Raw genomic sequence first — 25,384 nt, forward strand, 5'->3', positions numbered from 1 at the left:
TTGTAGAAGACTTTCCCTCCTGATTGGTTAAAAAACAGTAGCGGGCGCCACACAGCCGAGTCGTGGCCCTGTGTCTGAATGGACACAATGAGCTGTGGCTCGGCTTGGGTGCCTCCATAGCAACCTGCTTTCTGTGGGGGCTCTCAGCAGGAGGGAGAGGTCAAGAGTCCCGAAAAGGGACCCAAGAAGAGGAGGATCAGGGCTGCTCTGTGCAAAACCATTACACAGAGCAGGTAAGTATAACCTATTTGCTATTTTTATACAATAAAAAACTCAGACTTTAGCATCAGTTTAAGCTTGTATCTGTCTAGACTTGTTTGCCAGCTGTCCTGACCTTTTGCCTATCTCTGCTTCTGATATTGCCTTCCATAGTGTACCATGCTATTTTTCTGATCCTGTAGAGTTAGTATCTGCAAATGTGTGTCTGATGGTCCCAATTTTGTACACCCACCAATAAAGTCCATTACTCCTTGTGGAGTGTTATGGTGAAGATATGGTGTGCATGTTTAAACTATGCTCTTCTTTCCCTTTAAAGGTCAATACCTCTCCAATGTGCAGATAACATAGAGGGTCTTTTATAATTTTTTTTCTGTGGCAATCTGGTTCTTTCTGCCCTTCAGAAATGGCCTTTTAACCCATTAGACACATTCTTCTCTCTATTCTCATCCACAATGTGGTAGTCATTGTAACCATCACCTCTTTAATAAAGAACGTTTTACAATGTGTGTATCTTTATTTACACTTTCCGTTTTTTTGTGTGTGTGTGAATAAGTAGGGGGAACCTTGTACCTCTTACTCATTCACATGGGGAGCTGGTACCTGAGGGGCCCCTTATTAGTAAATGGAGCTTTCAAATTTTGATAAGCTCCCCACCCACAAACTCCCCAAACCACTGGGCCAGGGTAGAGGGGAAGAAGCCCTTGTCCTCATCAACAAAATGCTTTTCCGGGGAGGTACGGAATTTGGGGCGATCCCACACTCTTTTTTTGTGGGGTCTTCCTCAACATCCATATAAGAACCTCATCAAGGATAAAGATCAGATATGTATAGCTGGGTCAAACCATACGCCTTTTTTGTGGGAGTCCGTCATTACCATCTATACAACACTCTAATCTAGAATAAGTTTCTGGTATAGGTGATTGCTATTCCTAGTTGCTTTGTTTACAAACAGAAGGAGGTGGCCAAAGCAGTAGTTTACCAGCAATTTACCCACTCAGCTCCGGAAGGTTTACCCCACTTCATGACCAGGCCATTTTTTGCAATACAGATCTGCGTACTTTAACTGACAAATGCGCGGTCATGCAACACTGTACACAAATAAAATTGATGTCCTTTTTCCGAGAAATAGAGCTTTCTTTTGGTGGTATTTGATCATCCCTGTGGTTTTTCATTTTTTGTGCTATAAAACACATCCAATAAAAAAAATGTAAAAAATTGAATTTCTTTATCAGTTTAGGCCAATATATATTCTACTACATGTTTTTTGGTAAAAAAAAAAATCCAAATAAGCGTATATTGATGTTGATATTGGTTGTATATAGTATATTATATATTGATATTGGTTTGCCCAACAAACTATAGGATTTTTTTTTACTTGTAATGGCTGTGATCAGCAACTTATAGCAGGACTGCGACATTGCGGCAGACACTAAGTGACACATTTGACACTTCTTTGGGGACCAGTGGCACTAATACAGTGATCGGTGCAAAAAAAAAAAAAAAAAATGCTCTGCCACTGTACTAATAACACTGGCAGGGAAGGGGTTAACATCAGTGGCGATCAAAGGGCAAAATGTGTCCCTAGGGAGTGCTTTCTAACTGTGTGGGGGTGCTTTAACTGTGGGAAGACAGAAATCCGTGTCCCTGCCTGGCACAAACACAGGATCTCTATCTTCTATACTAACAGAACGGTGATCTGCCTTGTTTACATAGGCAGACCGCCATTCTGCCTCTATCATGAACGATTGGTGGGTCCCAGTGGATATCGGGTCCATCGGCTGATTGACTGACCAAACAATTGGGGTAAAAAATGATAACTTCAAAAAACTCACCATGCCTCTTAGTAAATACCTCAGACTGTCTACTTTCCAAAAATAGGTCATTTAACCACTTGCCGACTGCCTAACGCCGATCTACGTCGGCAGTCAACCCCTCACAGGCAAAGTGACGTAGGGCTACGTCACTAGCTTGTGAGGGTCTAGGGAGCGAGCGCGCGCCCCCGGAGGCGCGCTCCCGCTCCCGCGTGGTCACGGACCCCCCCGCGCGTGTGACCGGCGGACCCGATGTCCGCCGGTCACTCAGCGATCGGTGGGGGAGAGGGAGAATGTCAGGCAGCTTGTGTAAACAAGCCACCTGTCATTCTCCTTGCTGTTAGGATACTGATCACTCGGATCTAGTATGTAGATCCGTTGATCAGTGTCCATACAGCTCAAGCCCCAGCCAATCACAGTAGAAAGCATGCCCCTAGGGATACACACAGCCCCTCCCTCCCAAATAAAGTTAACCCCTTCACTACCAGTGTATTTTTACAGTAACAGTGCATATATATAGCACTGATTACTGTAGAAATGTCACTGGTAACCCCAAAAGTGTCAAAAATGTCAGTCAAGGGTCCGATCTGTCCGCCCCAATGTCGCAGTACCGCAAAAAAAATCGCAGATCGCCGCCATTACACGTTAAAAAAAAAAACAACAAAAATGACAGAAATCTTTCCCTTTGTTAGTAAACGCGATAACTTTTGCGCAAACCAATCAAAATACGCTTTTTGCGATTTTTTTTTACCAAACATAGGTAGCATAAAACAAATTGGCCGAAAAAGTAAAAAAATTTTGATTTTTAAATTTTTTTTTTGGGGAATTTCATATAAAAAAATGTGAAAAATATTGCTATTTTTGCAAAATTGACGCTCTTTTTTTGTTTATAGCGCGTGATCAAAAAATCGCACAGGTGATCAAATACCACCAAAAGAAAGCTCTGTTTGTGGGAAAAAAAGGACGCCAAATTCGTTTAGGTACACCATCGCACGACCGCGCAATTGTGCGTTAAAGTCACGCAGTGCCGAATCGCAAAATACCCCCTGGTCGGAATGGGGGTAAAATCTTCCGGGGCTTAAGTGGTTAAGGGCATCAAGAAGTGAGATAGGCCATCAGTACATTAGGATTGATCAATTTTCAAATATATAGAAATATATATATATATATACACAGTATCTCACAAAAGTGAGTACACCCCTGACATTTTTATAAATATTCTATTATATCTTTTCATGTGACAACACTGAAGAAATGATACTTTGCTACAATGTAAAGTAGTGAGTGTACAGCTTGTATAACAGTGTAAATTTGCTGTCCCTTCAAAATAGCTCAACACACAGCCATTAATGTCTAAACCGCTGGCAACAAAAGTGAGTACACCCCTAAGTGAAATTTCCAAAATTGTGCCCAATTAGCCATTTTCCCTTCTCAGTGTCATGTGACTCCTTAGTGTTACAAGGTCTCAGGTGTGAATGGGGAGCAGGTGTGTTAAATGTGGTGTCATCGTTCTCACTCTCATACTGATCACTGGAAGTTCAACATGGCACCTCATGGCAAAGAACTCTCTGAGGATCTGAAAAAAAGAATTTTTTGACCACACACCCCGCCCTGCCCACCACCTCAGCCCAGGGAAATACTGCACAGCTGAGAGTTCTCTCTGGCTGCAAGCATCAGCATGCTGTGTGTGGGGCACTAGAGGAACACTGCATCCGGGGGAGAATGACAAAAGCAGACCTTGCCAACCCAGTGACAGATATTGTCGCAAAAGTTCCCGAAGAATCGTCCTCCTCCTCTTCCACCCCTGGATCCTGCTCGGGCCTCTGGGAGCTAGGCATAATGGGGTCAGGATAAAGGGGGCCTTGAGAGGCAAGGAAGTCCTCCTCTTCCTCCTGCTGCTCTGCCTCCAGTGCCCTGTCCATAATGCCACGCAGAGTGTGCTCCAACAAAAACAGTACCGGTAGGGTGTCACTGATGCATGCGCTGTCCCGGCTGACCATCCTTGTGGCCCCCTCAAATGGCGAGAGGACAGCGCATGCATCCTTAATCAAAAGCCACTGCCGTGGCGAAAAAAAGCCCAGGTGCGCTGAGCCAGTGCTGGTGCCGTACTCGCAGAGATATTCAATGAGGGCCCTCTGCTGCGTGTACAGGCGCTGCAGCATAGCCAAGGTGGAGTTCCAGCGGGTGGGCATGTCACAGACCGGCAGGTGAAACTCGCGCTGCAGGTGTACCGGCAGGTGAAACTCACGCTGCACTTTGGCCAAACGTGACTGCACACCCTTCTTGCCATCCTTAGCACATCCTGCATTCCCGGGTACGAGTTTAAAAACCGCTGTACCACCAGATTCAGGACATGCGCAAGGCATGGCACATGGGTCAACTTTCCCTGCCGAAGGGCGGCCAGGAGGTTTGACCCATTATCGGAAACCACCATTCCTGGCTGCAGCTGACGTGGTGTCAACCACCTCTGGGCCTGTGCCTGCAGAGCCCCAAGAATCTCAGGGGCAGTGTGCTGTCCGTCCCCTAGACACACGAGCTGCAGCACTGCGTGACACCTTTTGGCCTGAGACATAGAATAGCCCTTTGAACGCTTACGTGGTACCTCATCATATTCAAAGGACCATTCTGCAGAGGAGGGCATGGAGGAGGATGAGGAGGAGGAGCAGGAGGGGGTAGAAGTGATCGATCTCCCCAGATCAGCGACACCACCAGCTGTTTGCAGACATGGGGGCAATACTGGTTGCAGCATCGAGCCTTGGCCACAATCCCTTCCGCTGGCAAGCAGTGTCACCCAATGAGCAGTGACAGAAATGTACCGTCCCTGCCCATGTTTGCTTGACCAAGTGTCAGCCGTCAGGTGTATCTTACGGCTGACTGACTTGGCCAGGGATGACACTACATTGCCTTTCACATGTTGGTATAGGGATGGCAGGGCCTTAAGGGCAAAGTAATGCCAACTTGGCACCTGCCACTGTGGAACTGCACATTTTGCAAAGTTGCGGAAGGGAGCAGACTCTACCAGGTTAAATGGTAAGAGTTGCAGAGCCAGTAGTTTTGCCAAACTACTGTTTAGACGCTGGGCATGTGGGTGGCGGGGAGTATACTTTTTTTTTTCCGTTCCAGCATGTGTGGAATCGAAATTTTCCATCTAGATGTTACAGCTGGTGGTGTGCTGGAGGTAGATGCGACACTGCGTGCTATATCATCATTCCTGTCATTGGAGGCTGCCAACAGGTGACGAGTGACTATAGCAGGGACAGACTGATGTGCAGGTGGAGCACGAGGAGGAGCGCGAGAAGGACTAGTAGGCCAACTGACCGATCTTTGGCCCTTTTGCGGGTTCTTCAAATGCTCCTGCCAACGGGCCAAGTGGTGGGTTGTCAAATGCCTGGTTAGGCAGCTTGTACCCAAGTGGTTGACCTTATAGCCACGTTTTATTCCCTTATGACAAATCTTGCAGATCGCAACTGTTCAATCTGCAGGAGATGTCTCAAAAAAGGCCCAGCAAGAAGAGGTTTGTATAGTGGCCCGGGAGACAACAGGTCCGGCCTTAGATGGAGTGGGCCATCTGCTCTCCCCTCTTGCTTGCTCTGCCTCCTCCTGAACCTCAGATCCAACATCAGACTCCATAAAGGACTGAGCATCAGGCAGGAGTAGATAGCTGACACTGTGGTCAAACAGCTCAGCTGACTCCTCTGCCATGTCTGAAGTTGGGTCTAAGGGAGGACTTGAGGTGGACATGGAGTCATCTTTATTTGCTCTGCCAACTGCAGAAGACTAACCACTTTTCTCTGCCTGGGTCACTGTAGATGCCAATTTTCAGCTTTCAGCGCTGTCACACTTTGACTGACAATTGCGCGGTCATGCTACACTGTACCCATATGAAATTTTTATCATTTTTTTCACACAAATAGAGCTTTCTTTTGGTGGTATTTCATCATCTCTGGGTTTTTTATTTTTTACAAAAAAAAAGAATAAAGACAGAAAATTTTGAAAAAAAAAAAAAAGTTTTTCTTATTTTCTGCGAGTAAATTTTGAAAATAAATTTTTCTCCTTCACTGATGTGCGCTGATGAGGCTGCACTGATGGGCACTGATAGGCTGCACTGATGGGCACTGATGAGGTGGCACTTATGGGCACTGATGAGGAGGTACTAATATGCCGCAATGATGAGCACTGATAGGCGGCATTGATAGGCGGCACTGATAGGCGGCACTGATAGGCGGCACTGATAGGCGGCACTGATGAGCACTGATAGGCGCCACTGCTGGGCACTGAGAGGTGGCACTGCTGGGCACTGAGAGGTGGCACTGAGAGGTGGCACTGCTGGGCAATGAGAGGCGGCACTGACGGGCGGCACTGATGGGCACTGAGAGGCGGCACTGATGGGCACTGGCGGATGGAACTGATGGACACTGACGGGTGGCACTGATGAGCACTGATGGGCAGCACCATCAGTGCCCACACTCAGAGCTCATAGTGCTGCCAGTCAGTGCTCATCAGTGCCTAGATGAGCAGGCACTGATGGGCACTGACTGGAAGCACTATGGGCACTGATTGTGGGCATTGATGGGGGACACTGATGGCGGGCACTGTGGGCACTGTTGGGGGCATTTTTTACCTTTTAGTAATCAGGGCACTGGTGATCAGTGCCCTGATTACATGTCTCTGTGTCCCCGGCGGCTGACGGCTCCCCCTCCTTCCTCACACTGCAGTCTCCGTGTGAGGAAGGAGCGCCGGCGATGAGAGATGATCTCATATGTTTACATATGAGATCATCTCTCATTGGATGGTCCGATCACGTGGTGAATGGCCGCTGTGATTGGCCATTCACCACGATCTGCGGGAGCGCGCGGGGGGCGTGTCACTGGGAGGCCGTTTAAAAACGGCCTCCCGAAAATTCGAGTCCGCGCTGCAGCCGTATATAGGCTGTAGCGCGGATGGGAACAAGTTAACGCTTACAACAAGAACAGTCGTTAACTTGTCACTGAGGCTTTATCAACTGTGCGATGTGAAAATCACCTGCAAGACGCACACTGCTATGCGACCCAAAGTTGTCGCTAAATACAGCAGATGTGTGTGACGCAGAGTAGCAAAGCCTTTTGCAGTGGACTTAACGCTTACAACAAGAACAGGCGTTAACTTGTCACTGAGGCTTTATCAACTGTGAGCAATGTGAAAATCACCTGCAATACGCACACTGCTATGCGACCCAAAGTTGTGGCTAAATACAGCAGATGTGTGTATCACTGAAATGTATTTTGCACAATAGCTGACTAGCAAGAACGTATACCTGCTGTAGATATATCAGCAGTGCAACGTGCTCACTAGAGGGAACCCTGACACTTAAAACTATCCCTACAAAAACTAGATTATTGAATCTAACTATAGTGGTATATAGTACCCTAACTACACTGCATATCCCTTTCCTCACACTAAAAGAACAGCTCCATACAGCAGAAGATAATTTCTAACTGACACTGTCCCTTTAAAATTTTTTTTTTCTAACTCAAACAGCACAATCGCTGTATTTCTAACTACACTGACAATCTTTCTGTAAGCTGACTGCTCTTCTGCTGATCTGGAGCTTTACAAGAAATCAGCTATGCAGCAAACATTGTTTAACACAGCAGGAGAAACACAAATGCTTCCAGTCTCTTCCAAAGCCTCTGTATTACAGTGCTAGAGGTTAGGCGGGGCTATGTTATATACTGGGGGGTGTATTCACTCCTGATTGGCATCTGGTCCCCGTAGTCACTTCAATCACGTTCCTAGCAGACTCCTGCCCCCCTCATTGGCTTTTACTGACGTTTCTGGGCCAATCATGGGCTTTTAAAGCCCACTTCCTGTCCCATTGCATTTTGGGCGGTTCGGGTGACCCAAATTCCAAACTTTTACTGCAAAAAGTTCGGAATTCGGCCGAATTTCAAACACCCAATGTCCGGGTCAAACCGATGGTCGCCCCGACCCGTTCAATCATCCCTAGTCAGGATGCCATTGTCTAGCCTGTAGAGGTCTATGCATCCCTCCAAGGATATGCCTCCCCAGACCATCACTGACCCACCACCAAACCAGTCATGATGATGTTATAGGCATCATAACGTTCTCCACGGCTTCTCCAGACCCTTTAACGTCTGTCACATGTGCTCAGGGTGAACCTGCTCTCATCTGTGAAAAGCACAGGGTGGCAGTGGCAGACCTGCCAATTCTGGTGTTCAATGGCAAATGTCAATCTAGCTCCACGGTTCTGGGCATTGAGCACAGGGCCCACTAAAGGACATTGGGCCCTCAGGCCACCCTCATGAAGTCTGTTTCTGATTGTTTGGTCAGAGACATTCACACCAGTGGCCTGCTGAAGGTCATTTTGTAGGGCTTTGGCAGTGCTCATCCTGTTCCTTCTTGCACAAAGGAGCAGATACTGGTCCTGCTGATGGGTTAAGGACCTTATATGGCCCTGCCCAGCTCTCCTAGAGTAACTGCCTATCTCCTGGAATCTCCTCCATGCTCTTGAGACTGTGGTGGGAGACACAGCAAACCTTCTGGGAATGGCAAGTATTGATGTGCCATCCTAGAAGAGCTGGACTGCCTGTACAACCTCTATAGGGTCCAAGTATCACCTCATGCTACCAGTAGTGACACTGACCCTAGCCAAGTGCAAAAGTAGTGAAAAACAGGCAGAAAAGATGAGTAGGAAAAAAAATTAAGTGGCCTCCACCTGTAAAACCATTCCTGTTTTGAAGGTTTATTCATTGTTGCCCATCTAGTGAACCTGTTGTTAATTTCATTAACACCAAAGCAGCTGAAACTAATTAACAACCCCCTCTGCTACCTAACTTACTAGAGCAATTTCCCAGGAGTTTAATTGAATTGATGCTATACTCTGATCAAAAAGTGTACCTTCAATTTTTTTTAGCAATATATATATATATATATATATATATATATATATATATATATATAGTTTTTTTTTTTTTGTCAGTGATAATTCTTGTATCAGTTCAGGGCTTTATAAAGACTGCTAATGCCACAGCCAGGCCTGCTTGTTTTGGCACTGACTTTGTCAGCAAGTGTTTTCTACTTTTCTTACTAGCAACAGAGATGTGTTGGAACATTTTGGGGTACAGTTCCCATATATCTTCCAAAGAAGAATTGTTTTTACAAATATATAACACTTTGGGGGCATATTTAAAAAAAGCAGTAAGTCTTATAACATTCACATTCGCTGGAGGAGCAGAGCAGATAGCGAGTGATTGACAGTCACCAGCTCTCTGCTCACTGAAGAGCCAACGGAGGACAGGGGCAACATCGGACCAATACTTAACTCACCTCCTAGGTGAGCATGAAGGATTGATTTTTTTTTTCCAGCACTTCTCTTTTAACCTACCAGCATGTCTTTTGCATGTGGGAGGAACAAACCCACACAAGCAGGAGCTGGGAGAAAAATGAAGGCAACTCACGTAAAGAAACACACAACAGGAAAATTCCATCCAGATACTTTCCTCCTGACTGGGTTTAAAACGGGGGACCCCGGTGTTGCAAAAAGTGCTAACCACTAACTCACTATTTTTACAATTTAACCTATTTAGTAAAAATGTATGAATTCTAGGTGAAAGCTGAGTGAATCATGTGTGAAAGTCTTTTATACTGTAAATATACCACTATATGAGCTAATATAGTCTCCCAACTATTAATTTAGTCATGGCTTTATGAATATTTTATAAAAAAATAAAACAAGTTGAAAAATATTTGCCTCTTCCATAGTTATATATTTATTTTTTAATTGTTGCGTAAATTTTCCGTGCTATATAAATATATGGAATAAATAAATAATTTTTTGTACATTATTTTTTTCAACTGCAAATGGAAAAATCAATTGCATACTGATTTTTTTTTCTCAAAAACATTAATCCCAAGCCCAGATCATGTTTCAAAGAAAACAAGTAAACAGCTTAATACAAATGTCACTGCAATTTCTAATGTTTGTGGCCAGGCAGAAAAGTTTAATGAGGTCCTTTACAATAGAGGTTGCCAGTTGCTGCAGAACACTGGCAGAGCATGTGTGTGGTCTTTAGGTGACTGTGTTTAGACCACCAACTTTATTTAACTCTGGTCCCTAAGGCGTAATCATGCCCTTGCTGACCACACAGGTGAGAAAAAATATTTTCTCACTTGCAAACAAAGGCTAAACTATCAGGATGCTTATCATCAGTAGGATATTATTAAGAATCTGCTTTATTTTATGCATTGGTAGGCTTGTTCACTACAATGTAGAACACCTTCTTGCTTTTAACAGTTACTGTTACTGCCACCCAGGCACAGCAGATGAAGGGATAAGTGATGTTTATTACATAGTAACTTGACAAAAGCACCGCCATGCTTCATGCCGATAGGGCATAAACGTGAACTGTCAGACAACATAATGAACTAATAGCGACTTTGAATGTAGTTTCCAAAGCACCCAGGGAGCCTAATTCAGCTGTGCATATGTGGATCACTCTACATAAATGGAGATAAAGTGCTAGACAGATAATATAATAAATTATTTTAGGGAGAAAAACAGCAGCAAAGCTAACAATCTTCATTTTATTTTCATGTGTGCTTTGGCAGTGAAATTTCAGCTGCCTTTTGTCAATATATAAAACATGTGCAGGCCAGATGCTTGTACGTGTTGTGGCATTACAGGACCTGAGTTAACTTAACAATAATCTGAGGACAGCGGGTGTGAACTTGAGCTGGGCCAACACCTCATCAGACCACATGGCTAATTGATTTCAAAATTAGACTTGGTATTTCTAAACAATAATCTTAAAAGGCAGCAATAAAATACATCAGAATCCTTTGAGCTAGCCAAGCTTTCATCCAAATAGCTTATTACAAAGAACTGGCACACCTGAACTTTGGCACACACAAATAAATCCCAAAACGGCAAATGGAAACCACATTTGGCACTTTAAGGTTTGTCAAGAGAAGTTTGTAGTTATAAACGAGTTAAGTTTTTGTTTTTTTGTCTTTAAGCAGCAGGAAATAATTCATTGAATCTGTTTTATTGTGACACCTGTGACTTATACAATAAAACAAGGCACTAGGCTCCTGATGGAGTGTTTCCAGTTTATGTTACTGGAACAGAAGCTAGGCAAGTGTTGGAGATGTACTATGCTCTTGTCAGTGATATCCCTTTGAACTGTGAACTGCTGATCTGTGGCATTAGGGACCAAAGAGATTTAGATTAGACATTTGTGTTGGTTAGAATAAATTAGAGGCAACCATTTAAGAAATGTATGGAATCTAGTGGAGAAGACACAGAGGTGCCACATAAATAGGAGCTGACAGTTGAAAGCACGTCCCATGCACATACAATATTGTGTGTGCCCTAAGAATGAACAGCCTAGGAAATTTATCACAGTGATTTCACAGGTCTGACACTTAGAATGGCCCTGGTGATGGTAGAAAAAAATAGTGATATTAATCTGAGGTCCAATTAGCATGTAATGCAGTAAAGTGAGTGTGCATTACATAACTGGGGTTACCTAACAACAGTTTGCCAGTGTCACTGACAGACTGCAGACTACAGGCTGCACACTCACACATATTTATTTGTCATGTTTATTCACTGCATATCCTCACCTTATTAATATATTATAAAGTACTGTATATATATGCATACACTAGCTATGTGCATAATCTTTGTATTGTAAATAAGTACTGTAGGTAAACATTAAAAATAACAAGTTAAGCTGGGTACACTGCAAGTTTTTTTTTTTTAGTTGAACCAAGCGGGTTAAACAAACAAAAAAAAAAAATGGCAGATCGCTGTACCAACACAAGCGATGTTGGTGTGGCGATCATCCTCAATGTGCTACTGTATTCTAACAGGAGAACTCCCCTGCACCAAAATACACTGATCAATGCTCGCAGCCATTTGCTGCAAGCACTGATCGGATGCTGGCTTTTCAGCAGATTGCTGCAACAAAAGCCGGTCGTTTAACCAGCTTCTGTCAAGCAGGAGAGCTGTACACACTTACTGGAAGTCGTCCAGTTCCTGCTGAACCTGATGATTTTTGGACTGTGTGTATTATTATTATTATTATTATTATTATTATTATACAGGATTTATATAGCGCCAACAGTTTGCGCAGCTCTTTACAATGTGAAGGAAGACAATACAGTTACAATACAGTTCAAAACAGGAGGAACTAGAGGGCCCTGCTCATTAGAGCTTACAATCTAGAAGGGAGGGTCAAGTGAAACAAAAGGCAATAACTGTGGGGGATGGGTTGATGGAGAAAAGGAGGTACATTTGTTAGGGGTTGGTAGGATAGGCTTCTCTGAAAAGGAGGGTTTTTAGAGATCGCCTAAAAGCTAATAGAGTAGGAGATAATCGGACATGGGTAAGGAGTTCCATAGGATTGGAGAGGCTCTGGAAAAGTCCTGGAGGCGAGCATGGGAGGAAGTGATGAGTGAGCTAGAGAGCAGGAGGTTTTGAGAGGAACGAAGAGAGCGATTAGGTTGGTATTTTGAGATGAGGCTGGTGATGTAGCTGGGGGCTAGGCTGTGGATTGCTTTGTAAGATGTTGTAAGTATTTTGAATTTAATTCGTTGGGTGAGCGGAAGCCAGTGGAGGGCTTGACAGAGAGGAGCAGCGGACACTGAGCGATTGGTGAGGTGGATGAGTCTGGCGGCAGCATTCATGATGGATTGAAGGGGGGATAACCTGTGTAGAGGTAAGCCAATGAGAAGGGAATTGCAGTAGTCGAGGCGCAAGATGACCAGGGAGTGAACTAGGAGTTTTGTTGTGTCTTTGGTTAGAAAGGGGCGTATTTTGGAGATGTTGCGGAGGCTGAGGCGGCAAGATTTGGACAGCGATTGGATGTGGGGTTTGAAGGAGAGTTCAGAGTCCAGGACAACACCTAAGACCCTGGCATGTGGGGATGGGCTGATGGTAATGCCATTGATATTGACGGAGAAATCAGAAGAAGGGGCACGCAGTGGAGGAAAAATTATAAGCTCGGTTTTGGATGGATTGAGTTTGAGGAAGTGGTGAGACATCCAGACCGATATATCTGATAGTAAATTAGTGATACATGAGGAGACTGAGGGAGAGAGCTGAGGAGTGGATAGATAGATTTGGGTATCGTCAGCGTAGAGATGGTATTGGAAGCCGTGGGAGGCTATCAACTGACCTAGAGAGGAGGTGTAGATTGAAAATAGGAGGGGTCCAAGAACAGAGCCTTGGGGGACTCCAACAGAGAAGAGAAGAGGAGAGGGGGAAGTAGAATTGTAGGTAACGCTAAAGGTGCGGTTAGATAAGTAGGAAGATAACCAGTGAAGAGTACGGTCATGGAGACCAAAGGCATGGAGTTTTTTGAGGAGGGGATGGTCAACCGTATCAAAGGCAGCAGAAAGGTCCAGAAGTAGGAGTACTGAATAGTGTCCATTGCTTTTGGCCGTTCTGCTTTTGGCAGATCGTTTGTCAGCTTTAGGAGTGCAGTTTCAGTGGAGTGTTGAGGCCGAAATCCAGACTGAAGGGGATCAAGGAGGCTATTCTCGGCAAGGTGGTCGCACAGTCGGTTGTAGACTACACGTTCGAGGAGTTTGGATGAAAAGGGGAGCAAGGAAATAGGGCGTAGGTTGTTCAGATCGGTTGGGTCCAGTGAGGGCTTTTTAAGTATGGGGCTGACTAGGGCATGTTTTAGAGAGTTGGGGAAGATGCCAGAAGAGAGGGAGAGATTGAAGATGTGGGTTAGAGAGCGTAGAATAGGACCAGAAGGTGACCGTAGCATTTGTGAGGGAACAGGATCCAGGGGGCAGGTTGTTAAGTGGACGTTAGCAAGTAGTTTAGCAACCTCGTCTGTAGTGGTGGGGTTGAATGAGGGAAGTAATGATCGCACTTGTGGGCATGAAGCATAAGGCATGGAGGAAGGTATCTGAACAGCAACGATCTCCTAGTCGGTGGGAGGGGGTAGTGGAGGACGGAGTAGAGAGTTAAAGGTAGCGAAGAGTTGCCGGGGGCGTGATGACAGGCTGTTAATGAGAGTGATAAAATAGGTCTGTTTGGCAGTGTGGAGACTGGAATTGTATTTTTGGAGGGCGGATTTATATTGTTTGAAATCCTTCTGAGACCGAGTCTTACGCCATAGGCGCTCAAGAGCACGGCTATGCTTTTTCAGACTTCTAGTGTTATCGGTTTGCCAAGGTTGAAGGGGTCGGGGCCTGATTCGGTGTGTGGTGAGGGGGGCCAGTGTGTCTAGGGAGGCTAAGAGTGAGGCGTTGTAGACAGAAGTGGCTAGGTTGGTGCAGGACAGGGGTGCAATTTTGTCATAGAGGTGGCCGGTAGCAGAGTAGAGAAGAGAAGGGTTGAGATGGCGTAGGTTTCTGCGGGTAACTGTACGGTAGCTGGAGGGAGAGGAGGTGGAGGAGAGGGAGAGAGTGAAACTAATAAGGTAGTGATCAGAGAGAGGGAAAGGAATGTTTGAAAGGTTGTGCGGAGTGCATAGGTGGGAGAAAATAAGGTCAAGGATATTGCCTTCAGAGTGAGTAGAAGCATGTATCCATTGCTTCAGGTCAAAGGAGGAAGTTAGATTGAGAAGTTTGGAAGTGGTAGGAGTGTTAGTATTAATAGGGATGTTGAAGTCGCCGAGAATGATTGTGGGGATTTCAGAAGAGAGAAAGTATGGTAGCCAGGCAGAGAAGTCATCAAGAAAGGTTGATACTGGTCCAGGTGGGCGGTAGATCACAGCTATCCTTAGAGAGACAGGGGAGAAAAGACGAATGCAGTGTACCTCAAATGAGGAGAGTGACAGAGAGGGAGGCGGCTGAATTACCAGAAAGGAGCTATGTGGGGCTAGAAGGATCCCAACACCCCCTCCCTTGCGTCCATTGGGTCTAGGGTAGTGAGTCCATAGAAGACCACCTTGGGATAGGGCAGCAGAAGACGCAGTGTCTGATTCGTGCAGCCAGGTTTCGGTGATGGCAAGTAGATTAAATGAGTTAGCGATGAAAAGATCAGGGAGAGAGGTGAGTTTATTACAGACAGAGCGGGCGTTCCAGAGGGCACAAGAGAAAGGGAGTCTGGTCTTGGGAAGAAGAGAGATTGGAACTAGATTGTGCTGAGTGCGGCTGCAGCCAGAGGGTGTAGGGTAGGTGGTGTATTGAGCATGGGTAGATGGAGGCCCAGGGTTTGGGGATATGTCTCCAGAGGCCAGGAGAAGCAGAAAGGTGAGGGTGGTAATATGAGAGTGTGATTTATATGAAGGGACATGCCCCAGTGTCCTGGAGGATTTGTGTGCATGTGGATTTAGAAATAGCAGGAGATGGTGAGTGCAGTAATAAGGTGAGGACAGAAGTGAGGGTGATATATATAAGCTGTGGGGTAGAGAAGAGGGGTGATGTAGAGAGAATTTAAGGATGGAGGATAGGACAGTCAGAAGAAGTGGCAGAGAGTGCATTTTACAAGATTAGAGATGAAGAGGTGGGGGGAAAAAAAGATCACCTGCAGTATATGTGGTGTATATCTCAGCCTTTCATGTGTTCATTCACTTTGTGCATTCTCTGAAGTGCAGAATCAGAAGTGCAAGCCACTTGTAGAAATCGTCCCCCCACTTAGGGAAGAGAGCCCCCCGAAAGCAAATGTGCCCCCCTGCAAATGTGCTGTCCCCAAGTGATGCTGCACTTATATACTCTTAGACCTGGGGTGGGGGCTTATCCAATTAAGCAATCAGGAATTGATAAATTAGGGCTGCTTAGCTGGCACTGGGTTTCACTTCAGAAAGATCCACAGATAACCGGGGGGATACCTCTAAAGGTTAAAGGCTGTAATGGCTATAAATTTAAGGTAAGAAAGCATATAGCAGCACCAGTCTACAGCTAGATAAACAAATAAACATACCACATTAAAACAAAGTCTAGAAAAACGCAGGTACAGTCTATAGTGTTGAATGCTTGCACGCAAAGTTGGACACATACCCCATTAAAACAAAGTCTAGAAAAACGCAGGTACAGTCTTTAGTGTTGAATGCTTGCACACAAAGTTGGACACATACCACATTAAAACAAAGTCTAGAAAAACGCAGGTACAGTCTTTAGTGTTGAATGCTTGCACGCAAAGTTGGACACATACCACATTAAAACAAAGTCTAGAAAAACGCAGGTACAGTCTTTAGTGTTGAATGCTTGCACGCAAAGTTGGACACATACCACATTAAAACAAAGTCTAGAAAAACGCAGGTACAGTCTTTAGTGTTGAATGCTTGCACGCAAAGTTGGACACATACCACATTAAAACAAAGTCTAGAAAAACGCAGGTACAGTCTTTAGTGTTGAATGCTTGCACGCAAAGTTGGACACATACCACATTAAAACAAAGTCTAGAAAAACGCAGGTACAGTCTTTAGTGTTGAATGCTTGCACGCAAAGTTGGACACATACCTGTGGAGAGACAGAGAATGATTAGATGACACGTTGAGATGATTTCTGCAGAATCAGAAGTGCAAGCCACTTGTAGAAATCGTCCCCCCACTTAGAGAAGAGAGCCCCCCCCCCTCCCCCCGAAAGCAAATGTGCCCCCCCTGCAAATAAGTGTACCAAGCTTAATTCAAAATCATCTTATTCATCTATGGGCTGCCATGTGTGACAATGTCTAGAAGGCTAGTGCTTTGTTAAACATAAACCTGAACTTAAAAACATGCATTAAAATTCACTTTATGGTAAACTGCATAATACACAAATCAGCCCTCAACTTATATGCAGGGACTGTGCTGCCATAGCTTATCTGTTTTCAGAACTGTGCTGCCATTGTTGCCCTCTTTCCAGTTTTTGGCTGTTTCTAGTTTTAGTACTTCTTGAGCCAATGACCTGGTACAAGCATGCAGCAAGTGACATCAGACTGATATCTGAACTCCTGATCAATATATTTCTGGGTTAGTAACTCAGAAAGCAATATTGCCAGTGAGTCAGCAAGACAAACTGGGAAAAAGTTTTTCTTAGAAGGAGAGGCCAGTCCATTCTCTATTTTTTTATTCGAAGTTGGCCTCCTCATAACCTTTAGCTTTAAATATACATATAGTCACTTTTTATGTTTAGTTTTGGATTGAGTAGGTAAGGATTATACACCCTGTTAAGTTTGTATTACTGACTGTGTTCTCAAGGGGGGGATTCACCTTCTCTTTGTCCCAATGACCATTGTTCCTGATACAGAAATTGTAGGTAATCCAAAATGTTAGAATTGTCACCAGAGCAAGTGCTGTGTTAATGGAGACTCCTGTTTTGGCAGAAAAATGATCTTTAAATACAGATAAAAACATTAGTCAAATACATGTAGCTAATTCTAAGAATCAAATACCAGAGGATCACACATGCTAATTCTAATGCCCCAGAGAAGAAGGTCTTTGAGAAGGAGGCAAGCTAATGTTAATGCCCTAGAGGAGCATACCCCCGAAGATACTTACCATTTTTAGCAGGGAGTGAGGGTAGGTGGTATAAAACCTTTGTCCTGGTAACTGTTTCTTTTGTAAAACATTGTCAATAAAAAGGTCAGGTGATTGCGGTTTTGAGGTCAATCCTAAAGGGAAATCCAGAAAAGGACAAATGTGTCCTCTGATATGGATTTCTGGCATCATTTTGCAGGAGCCTGGGTCTGATTAGGCAAAGATCTCCTACAAGTTTGCATCAGCCATCATTGGGACACAAGCATGTTATAAATCTCAAGATGTGAGTTATGGGGAGGCTCTTAAGTTGGAAATGAATCAGGGGCAGAGTTGTGTTTTGTTAGGAAAAGACACATGCTTGCAGAATTACTCTCCCTACCATTAGTGTAGGGGTTGAGGATAGGGAGTTTCCAAATCTTGGAAAAGCAGTAGATATGTGAACAGTGGTTTAACAGCAATGAAGGAAAAAGAGGTACAGAGACTTAGCCTGCTTGTTCTAAAGAGTGAAAGGAGTAGAGGCCTGCATCCCAAAACCAGTATTAACTTATTGCTTTACAGTAGTGGTTAAGTTGTTGATTCTGGTAAGCAGACAGGACTCAAAACAATACTTTCTCTCTAGCGCCTACCTAGGAGGGTGCTACATCATTATAGCAAATAGCCAAACCTCTGTATACCCTTTGTCTTTCTTGTATTTCATTTTTACCTTTGTAATTATTTCTATGCACTGGCTGCCTAGCAGAGTTGTATAAAGTACTCGAAACCCATACTTGAGTAAAAGTACAAGTGCTCGATCAAAAAGTGACTTGAGTAGAAGTGGAAGTGCTCGATCAAAAAGTGACTTGAGTAGAAGTACTAAAGTATTCAACATTTTTTGTACTTAAGTATTGCAAGTAGTTTTTTTAAACATTTTGCTACTCAAGTACTGAAAGTAAAAGTACCAGTAGTTTTGAAAAAAAAATTGCTACTCAAGTACTGAAAGTAAAAGTACAAGTACTGTGTTATGTAGTTATTAAAGAAAGAAGTCAAAAGTTTGAACATCATATTGTTTTTTATTATTTTTCAAATGCAGCTTTTATTTATACATACAGTAGCATTTATTTTCGTATGCGCTGATAATACACACGTTTTGAGCTTTATGAAACCTACCATCTACTGTTCTGGCAGTGGTAATTTTTATAATAGTAACGAGTAACTATGCAGCACAAAAAAAAAATATCGGAGTAGAAGTATTGAAATCATCGAAAAAATGTAGTGAAGTAAAAGTGGAAGTAGGAGAAAAAAATTCTACTCTAGGAAAGTACAGATACCGCCTTTCGGTACTTAAGTACAGTAGTGAAGTAGTTCTACTTAGTTACTATACATCTCTGCTGCCTAGAGATAACACAATAAAAAAAAAAAAAATTAATAAGCAGCTTCTGGTACTAACTAAGAATTCATAGCTTTACAGAGATTGTGATACCAGTGTCTGTGTGTTCAATAATAATATCACTATTATTGGTGTGGGATTTAATTGTGTGTGTGGCGCTCTGTGTCACTGTGAGAAGGCATCCTTGAGATAACATTTTAGAGCACACAATAGTTTGCAAATTCTTTTATTTCTACATCAGCATAGTTTGGCTGTTTTTTTTTTTTCAAAATTGCAGTCATGTTATGTTAGGGTCTGTTGGCTATTTATACCTGTTCCTAAAATCAATAAACACATGTTCTAAATGTTTTGTACACCAAGTTGCTGTTCCACTTTATCTTTTAGATTAGTTATTTTATGAACTTTTCTTGGTGTTTCCAAAAATAGGTAAGACAATCTCTTTCTGGGAGAAAATATCTGGATTTTTGGCTGGGTAAATGAATAAGCATGGGATGAAGATGAAGCACAGTCTCCCATCCCACAATATCTTAAAAGAGCTGGGAATAATGGAGTCATTGACCTAGTGGATAACCAACCACATAGACCGAGTTCAATTCCCTGGCCAACAAGCCGCCTTGAACACCAAACTAAAAGCACTTAAAGATAGAGAAGAAATTCCCTATGTTAAATTCAAAGTAGTCTACATGCTATACTATATTTGCAAAACAAGATGTTTAAATTCGGAAACTAATATTCTACAAAGGATCTCAGTTTAAATGAAGAAAAAATATTTGCTAAGACCATATATTTTTCAAATCCTGCTTGTTCACACATGCAGCAAGATCCTGTGTTTAACCACCTCCACTCTGGGCCATTTCTGACATTTCTCTTATAAGTAAAAAATGCATTTTTTTTGCTAGAAGATTATTTAGACCCCTCCCCAAACATTATATATATTTTTAAGCAGAGGCCTTGGCCAATAAAATGGTTTTTGTTGCAATTTTTTATGTTGCACAATATTTACGCAGCAATTTATGAAATGAAAATTTTCAGGAAAAAATACACTTTCATGAATTTTAGTGCATACAAATACAATTTAATACTCAAAAATACTTGTAAAAAAAAAATATGATTTTATGCTGACTAAATAGATACCTAACATGTAATGCTTTAAAATTGCACACAGGCATGCAATGGCAACAAACTATAGTACATTAAATTATCCAAGGCAACACTTCCAAAGCCTCTACAGATTACCCGTTTGAAAAGAAAACAGGAGGTCTGATGCTAGAAGTTTTGCCCTCACTCTGACATTCACGGCGATACTTCACATCTCACATTTGTTGTGTGATCACCTTTTACATTTGCGTGTGGGACCTTCATGCATGGTCACATTTGCACATGAGCATGGAGGAAAGGAGGAACTTTACTTTTTTATTATTCATTATTTATTTATCTATTTTTATTTAAATAACAATTTTCACGCCATTTCTTTTTTTTATTTTTTTTTTTTTATTGAACTTATTGCTATCCTGAGGCCTAAACAAAATCCCTTGTGATAACATGGGCCTTGAAAGGTCCTGTTTATGGAGAGATCTGGGGTCTATCCTCCAAAGAAGCAGATCAAAATGTGATTGTTTTGATCAGCTGCTTTAGTCCCCGTTCACACTGGGGCGACCTGTGAGGCGACCTGGTCGCCTCACAGGTCGCCGTAGGTCGCCTTCCATAGGGAAGTTGCGGACCCGTTCTAATAGGAGCGACACAAGTCGCTCCGACTTAGAAAAAGGGTCCGGAGCTTCTTTGGGGCGACCCGGAGCGACCATCATAGACTTCAATGTTATGAAGTCCGTGCCGGCTGCTCCGAGGTCGCGGCGCGCTGCTCGCACCGCGACCTCGGAGGTCGCCCCCCCAAGTCGGATCGTCGCAGTGTGAACGGGGCATTACAAGCCAGTAACAGCTTGTAAACAACTAACGAAAAGTGATGAAATCATCACAGAGGAGGAGGAACAATGGAAGTTCTTCTCACTCTGTCCAGTTTATCCGATGTAGTATCAGTACCGGGCTCCCTGGTACTGTATAGTAACTCAGATTATTTTTACTTTGAACAGAATCACCGGCTAAATAAATGATATCAGGATCATGGCTGCAGCTGCACGAACCTCTGTCTCTTTTCTCTTCATTTATTTATTTATTATTTATTTCAGGTACTTATATAGCGCTGTCAATTTACACAGCGCTTTACATATACATTGTACATTCAAATCAGTCCCTGCCCTCAAGGAGCTTACAATCTAAGGTCCCTAACTCACATATATATATACAGTAGGGCCATTTTGTTTTTTACAGGATCCAATTAACCTACCAGCATGTCTTTGGAGTGTGGGAGGAAACCGGAGTACCCAGAGGCAACGCACGCAGGCACAGGGAGAACATGCAAACTCCAGGCAGGTAGTGTCATGGTTGGGATTCGAACCAGCGACCCTCTTGCTGCTAGGTGAAAGTGCTAACCACTACACCACTGTGCCGTCCATGACACAAATAGGAGCATCAATATGAAAATTACAGACTTACTTTCACAATAAAGTTTTACAGTATATGGTAGTCATTATTAATACTTAAAGCGGTTGTATCTTTGAGAAAAAGAAAAAAAACCCTGCAGGACAAAGACATAATGAGCTACTATGCATCGCATACTAGCTCATTATGAAATACTTACCTTAGAACGAAGCCTCGACATGGTCGTCTGGAGAACGCTGAGGGCGCCGTCATGTTCCCTCTGCGTCTCTTCCGGGTTTGGCGGCTCCGGCGCTGTGAGTGGCCAGAGCCGCGATGACGTCAATCCTGCGCATGGACACGGGAGTTTCACTTTCTGGCAAGGCCCAGCAAGGAGCTCTGATGGTCCGCAGGACCTTCAGAGCGCAAACGCCACTGACGTCAGCGGCTGCATGCAGGTTGAATATCTCCTAAACGGTGCAGGTTTAGCAGATATTAATTGTACCTACAGGTAAGCCTTATTGCAGGCTTACCTGTAGGTAAAAGTCAAATAGCGGAGTATACTACCGCTTTAAGGAATATAGAAGGGCTCTGGTTAATATGTTGTCTTCAATTATTTAGCTACACCTTAGTTGTTAAAAATAAAATTGTTAGCTAAATTAAAAAAAAAAAAAAAAAGTTTTAAATTCTTTACCAAGGTTAATGGTTCTAAAAAAATAAATGACTTATGCACATAATTTCTATAATGTATTATGTAATAATTGTAAGCTCTATTGGGCAAGGGTTTGAAGTGAATAGTTTAATGTATTCTGCTAGAGTACAGCAGAGAATGAAAATAATAATAAAACTTAATAAACGAGTTATACTATTCATTTTAGATACATGTTGCTTTGAAAAGAATACAGTGCAGTGTCGGGTACATGTTATGTAAGATTGTAATCCTACAATCTGACATCTGCCAGGCTATTGAAACATTTGAATTAGCAGCATCATCCATCATATAGCAGATGATTGTGTCATCAGCCAATAAGATGACGTTGCTAAAAGGCTTGAGCCAATCACATGCCATTATTAAAGAGATAATGTCAAGCTAAATGCACCTGCTTGACGACATGGTGTGGAACAAAATGGCAGATTAATGAAATCTTGCAGGTATCTGCTGAGTGTCAGGGATACCATTTAGTAATAGAGCCTAGGCTCACTCTCATTCATTTGTCAGTCATTGTAACTAAACCTTGTAATTTTTGCATGTACTTGATGTGTGCAATTTGGAAAGTCTGTTGGCAAGGAAAATCAGGTTAAAATGACAGAGTGAGAAATTAAGCAGAGGACTGATGTAATTAGCTACAACAATCAGTGCCCTAATTTCTGATTTATTGTTTCCTGTTTTCCTGCTGTATTCATACTTACGCATAATATACATGCCTCATATAGGTCAAGCAATTGTCTTATCAGTTCTGGCAAACCAAGGGGTCAGAGTTAACAATATTTATTTAAACATGCAGGATGCTTCCCACTGCAATTAGGAAATAAGTATAACTAATGGGTCATTGGCTCTATTTCCCCAGTTATATATTTATAATGCTGATAGTTGTTTCTATTATAAATTGCTATGCTGTGTATTTTCAAACATCCTAAACTACATTACAGTTGCAAAACTACAATGCTACTGGATTGGATTTGGGCTGCAGAATATAATCATATGAAGTATGGGTGAAAACAGGTTATAAAAAGACAAATACAGTCACAATAGGGATTTTTAGGCAGCGTCGCTGAATTTCAAAATGATGCTGTTATTTTTTACTGTACAAGAAGAAACTTTCATGCCTGTTGTGTAATACATCCTGGTGTAATTAACCACTTCTGGACCAGAAGGTTTTACCCCCTTAATGACCAGGCCATTTTTTGCGATACGGCACTGCGTTACTTTAACTGGCAATTGCGCGGTCGTGCGATGCTGAACCCAAAGAAAATGTATGTCCTTTTTTCCCACAAATAGAGCTTTCTTTTGGTAGTATTTTAGCACCTCTGCGATTTTTATTGCTTGCGCTTTAAATAAAAAAGAGCGACAATTCTGAAAAAAAACTATATTTTTTAGTTTCTGCTATAAAACGTTCCCAATAAATAAATAAATAAAAATCAAATTTTTTCATCATTTTAGGCCAATATGTATTCTGCTACATATTTTTTGTTAAAAAAAAATCACAATAAATGTATAATGATTGGTTTGCGCAAAAGTTATCGCGTCTACAAACTAGGGGAAAGATTTATGCCGTTTTTATTTATTTATTTATTTTTTTACTAGTAATGGGGGCGATCGGCGATTTTTAGCGAGACTGCAACATTGCAGCGGACAGATCAGACACCTAAGTGACATTTTTGACCCTTTTGGGGAGGACCAGTAACATTACTACAGTAATCAGTGCTAAAATATGTACTGTTACTGTACTAATGACACTGGCAGGGAAGGGGTTAACACCAGGGGCAATCAAAGTGTTTAATTGTGTCCCTAGGGGGTTCTTTTTAACTGTGTGGGGGATGGGATTGCTGGATGAACACAGAGACCTGTGTTCCTAAATAGGAGGAACACAGGATCCCTGTGTTCATTACTGACAGAACAGAGGTCTGTCGTGTTTACATCGGCAGACCACCGTTCTGTCTCCACGGGGAGCGATCGCGGGTGCCCGGCAGACATCGTGGCCACTGGACCCGCTAATTGGCTCCCCCTGTTGCCCCCACTAGCTATCCTGTGAAACGATGTACAGGTATGTTGTTTCGGGGAACAGAGCTGACCTGCCGCAGCATAAGTATGGCGGCTGGTCGGCAAGTGGTTAAAGACCTCTATTAAAACACCTGTTTAGCTGTGCATGAAAATGATATTTTGATTTGCCCTTTATTTTTCAAGGCATATGTTGAGAAGCTGTATTTATTTTAAGCTTCACTTATTCTGTGCAGCACAAACTGTTCCTCTGATGGTAGCTTAGCTACTTATTAGTACCTCATTTGGCTGTTCAGCTTTTTAAAGCTTGGATGTTCTTCCTGGTGTTAAGCTGGTCATAAACATCAGGAGACGGCAAATATTAAATAACTGCCAAGGAGTGTTTTGGCTTCAGGGTTATCAAATCAACGCCTCGTATCCTTTGGATTACAGATATGTCTTACACTGCATACACATATATGTATTTTAGTGCAGTGCTTGAAAAAAAAATCTAATTTGTTGCACTTTTTGGTGTGATTTTCAGGAATGCACATCTTTCATTTGCAAGGCACAAATACTGTATGAAAAACGAATCTGAAACACCTCCAAAACCCACAGCACTGCATGAAATTTGTTAAATGAGATGTGAATGACTTTAGTAAAGTCAGGGCCTAATCAGTCAGGGCCTAATCAGTAACTGATCTCATCTGCAGTTGTGTACTGTGGTTTGTGAATAAAAGTGAAGATTTTTTATGAGCTACTACTGGTGTGCGGATCATCTATCTATATAAATTAGTGTTTGTATGATTTCACCCTGATCAGATACCTTACATACTGGAACAGTTGCCTACACAGGTTGAGCTGGATGGACTATTGTCTTTAACGTTATCTATTATGTAACTATATAAGTTGCAGTACACCAAAGAACTAATTTCCAGATAATTGATTCCCCCCTCCCCTTCCTCTCTGGTCAGGGGGTATCTACAGGGTCCACTAAATACCCATAAACATATAGTAATTTCCTTATCTGGCTTAAAGCGGTAGTAAACTCAGACATTGATACCACATTTTAACCTTATATCATTCACATTAAATATTTTCAATTACAAAGCCGCTAATAGTATGTCTGAAAATAGTTCTTACTTTGATAAATCAATACATTCTGGAATGTTCTCCATTGCTCAATTTTGCTAATTAGCCTCCTCCATATCCCCACTCTTTTTTCTAGTGGTAGCGCATAGGTTTATTCCCCTTTACATTCTGGAATGCTTCTTCCTTTTCCTTAGCGCCGCCATCACAGCTGAGGTCTTCTGTATTTGTTCAGTACATTGTTTCCGCCCTCATTCTTTTTCCCTGGCCGTAATCCCACGCAAGCGCATTACTTACCGTATCCAAG

General features: G+C 42.7%; 1 long non-coding RNA gene across 1 annotated transcript in view; it reads left to right on the plus strand.

The window, feature by feature from the left end:
- Positions 1-7,159, plus strand: part of LOC309545115 — an 83,481-nt gene extending 76,322 nt beyond the window's left edge. The window contains exon 2 of the long non-coding RNA XR_014224874.1: positions 6,966-7,159. This is a non-coding gene — a long non-coding RNA (uncharacterized lncRNA). The remainder of the gene's footprint in view (positions 1-6,965) is intronic.
- The last annotated feature ends 18,225 nt before the right edge of the window (positions 7,160-25,384 follow it).

The sequence above is a fragment of the Pelophylax lessonae genome, assembly GCF_965119305.1.
Source record: "Pelophylax lessonae genome assembly, chromosome: 1".
Lineage (NCBI taxonomy): Eukaryota > Metazoa > Chordata > Amphibia > Anura > Ranidae > Pelophylax > Pelophylax lessonae.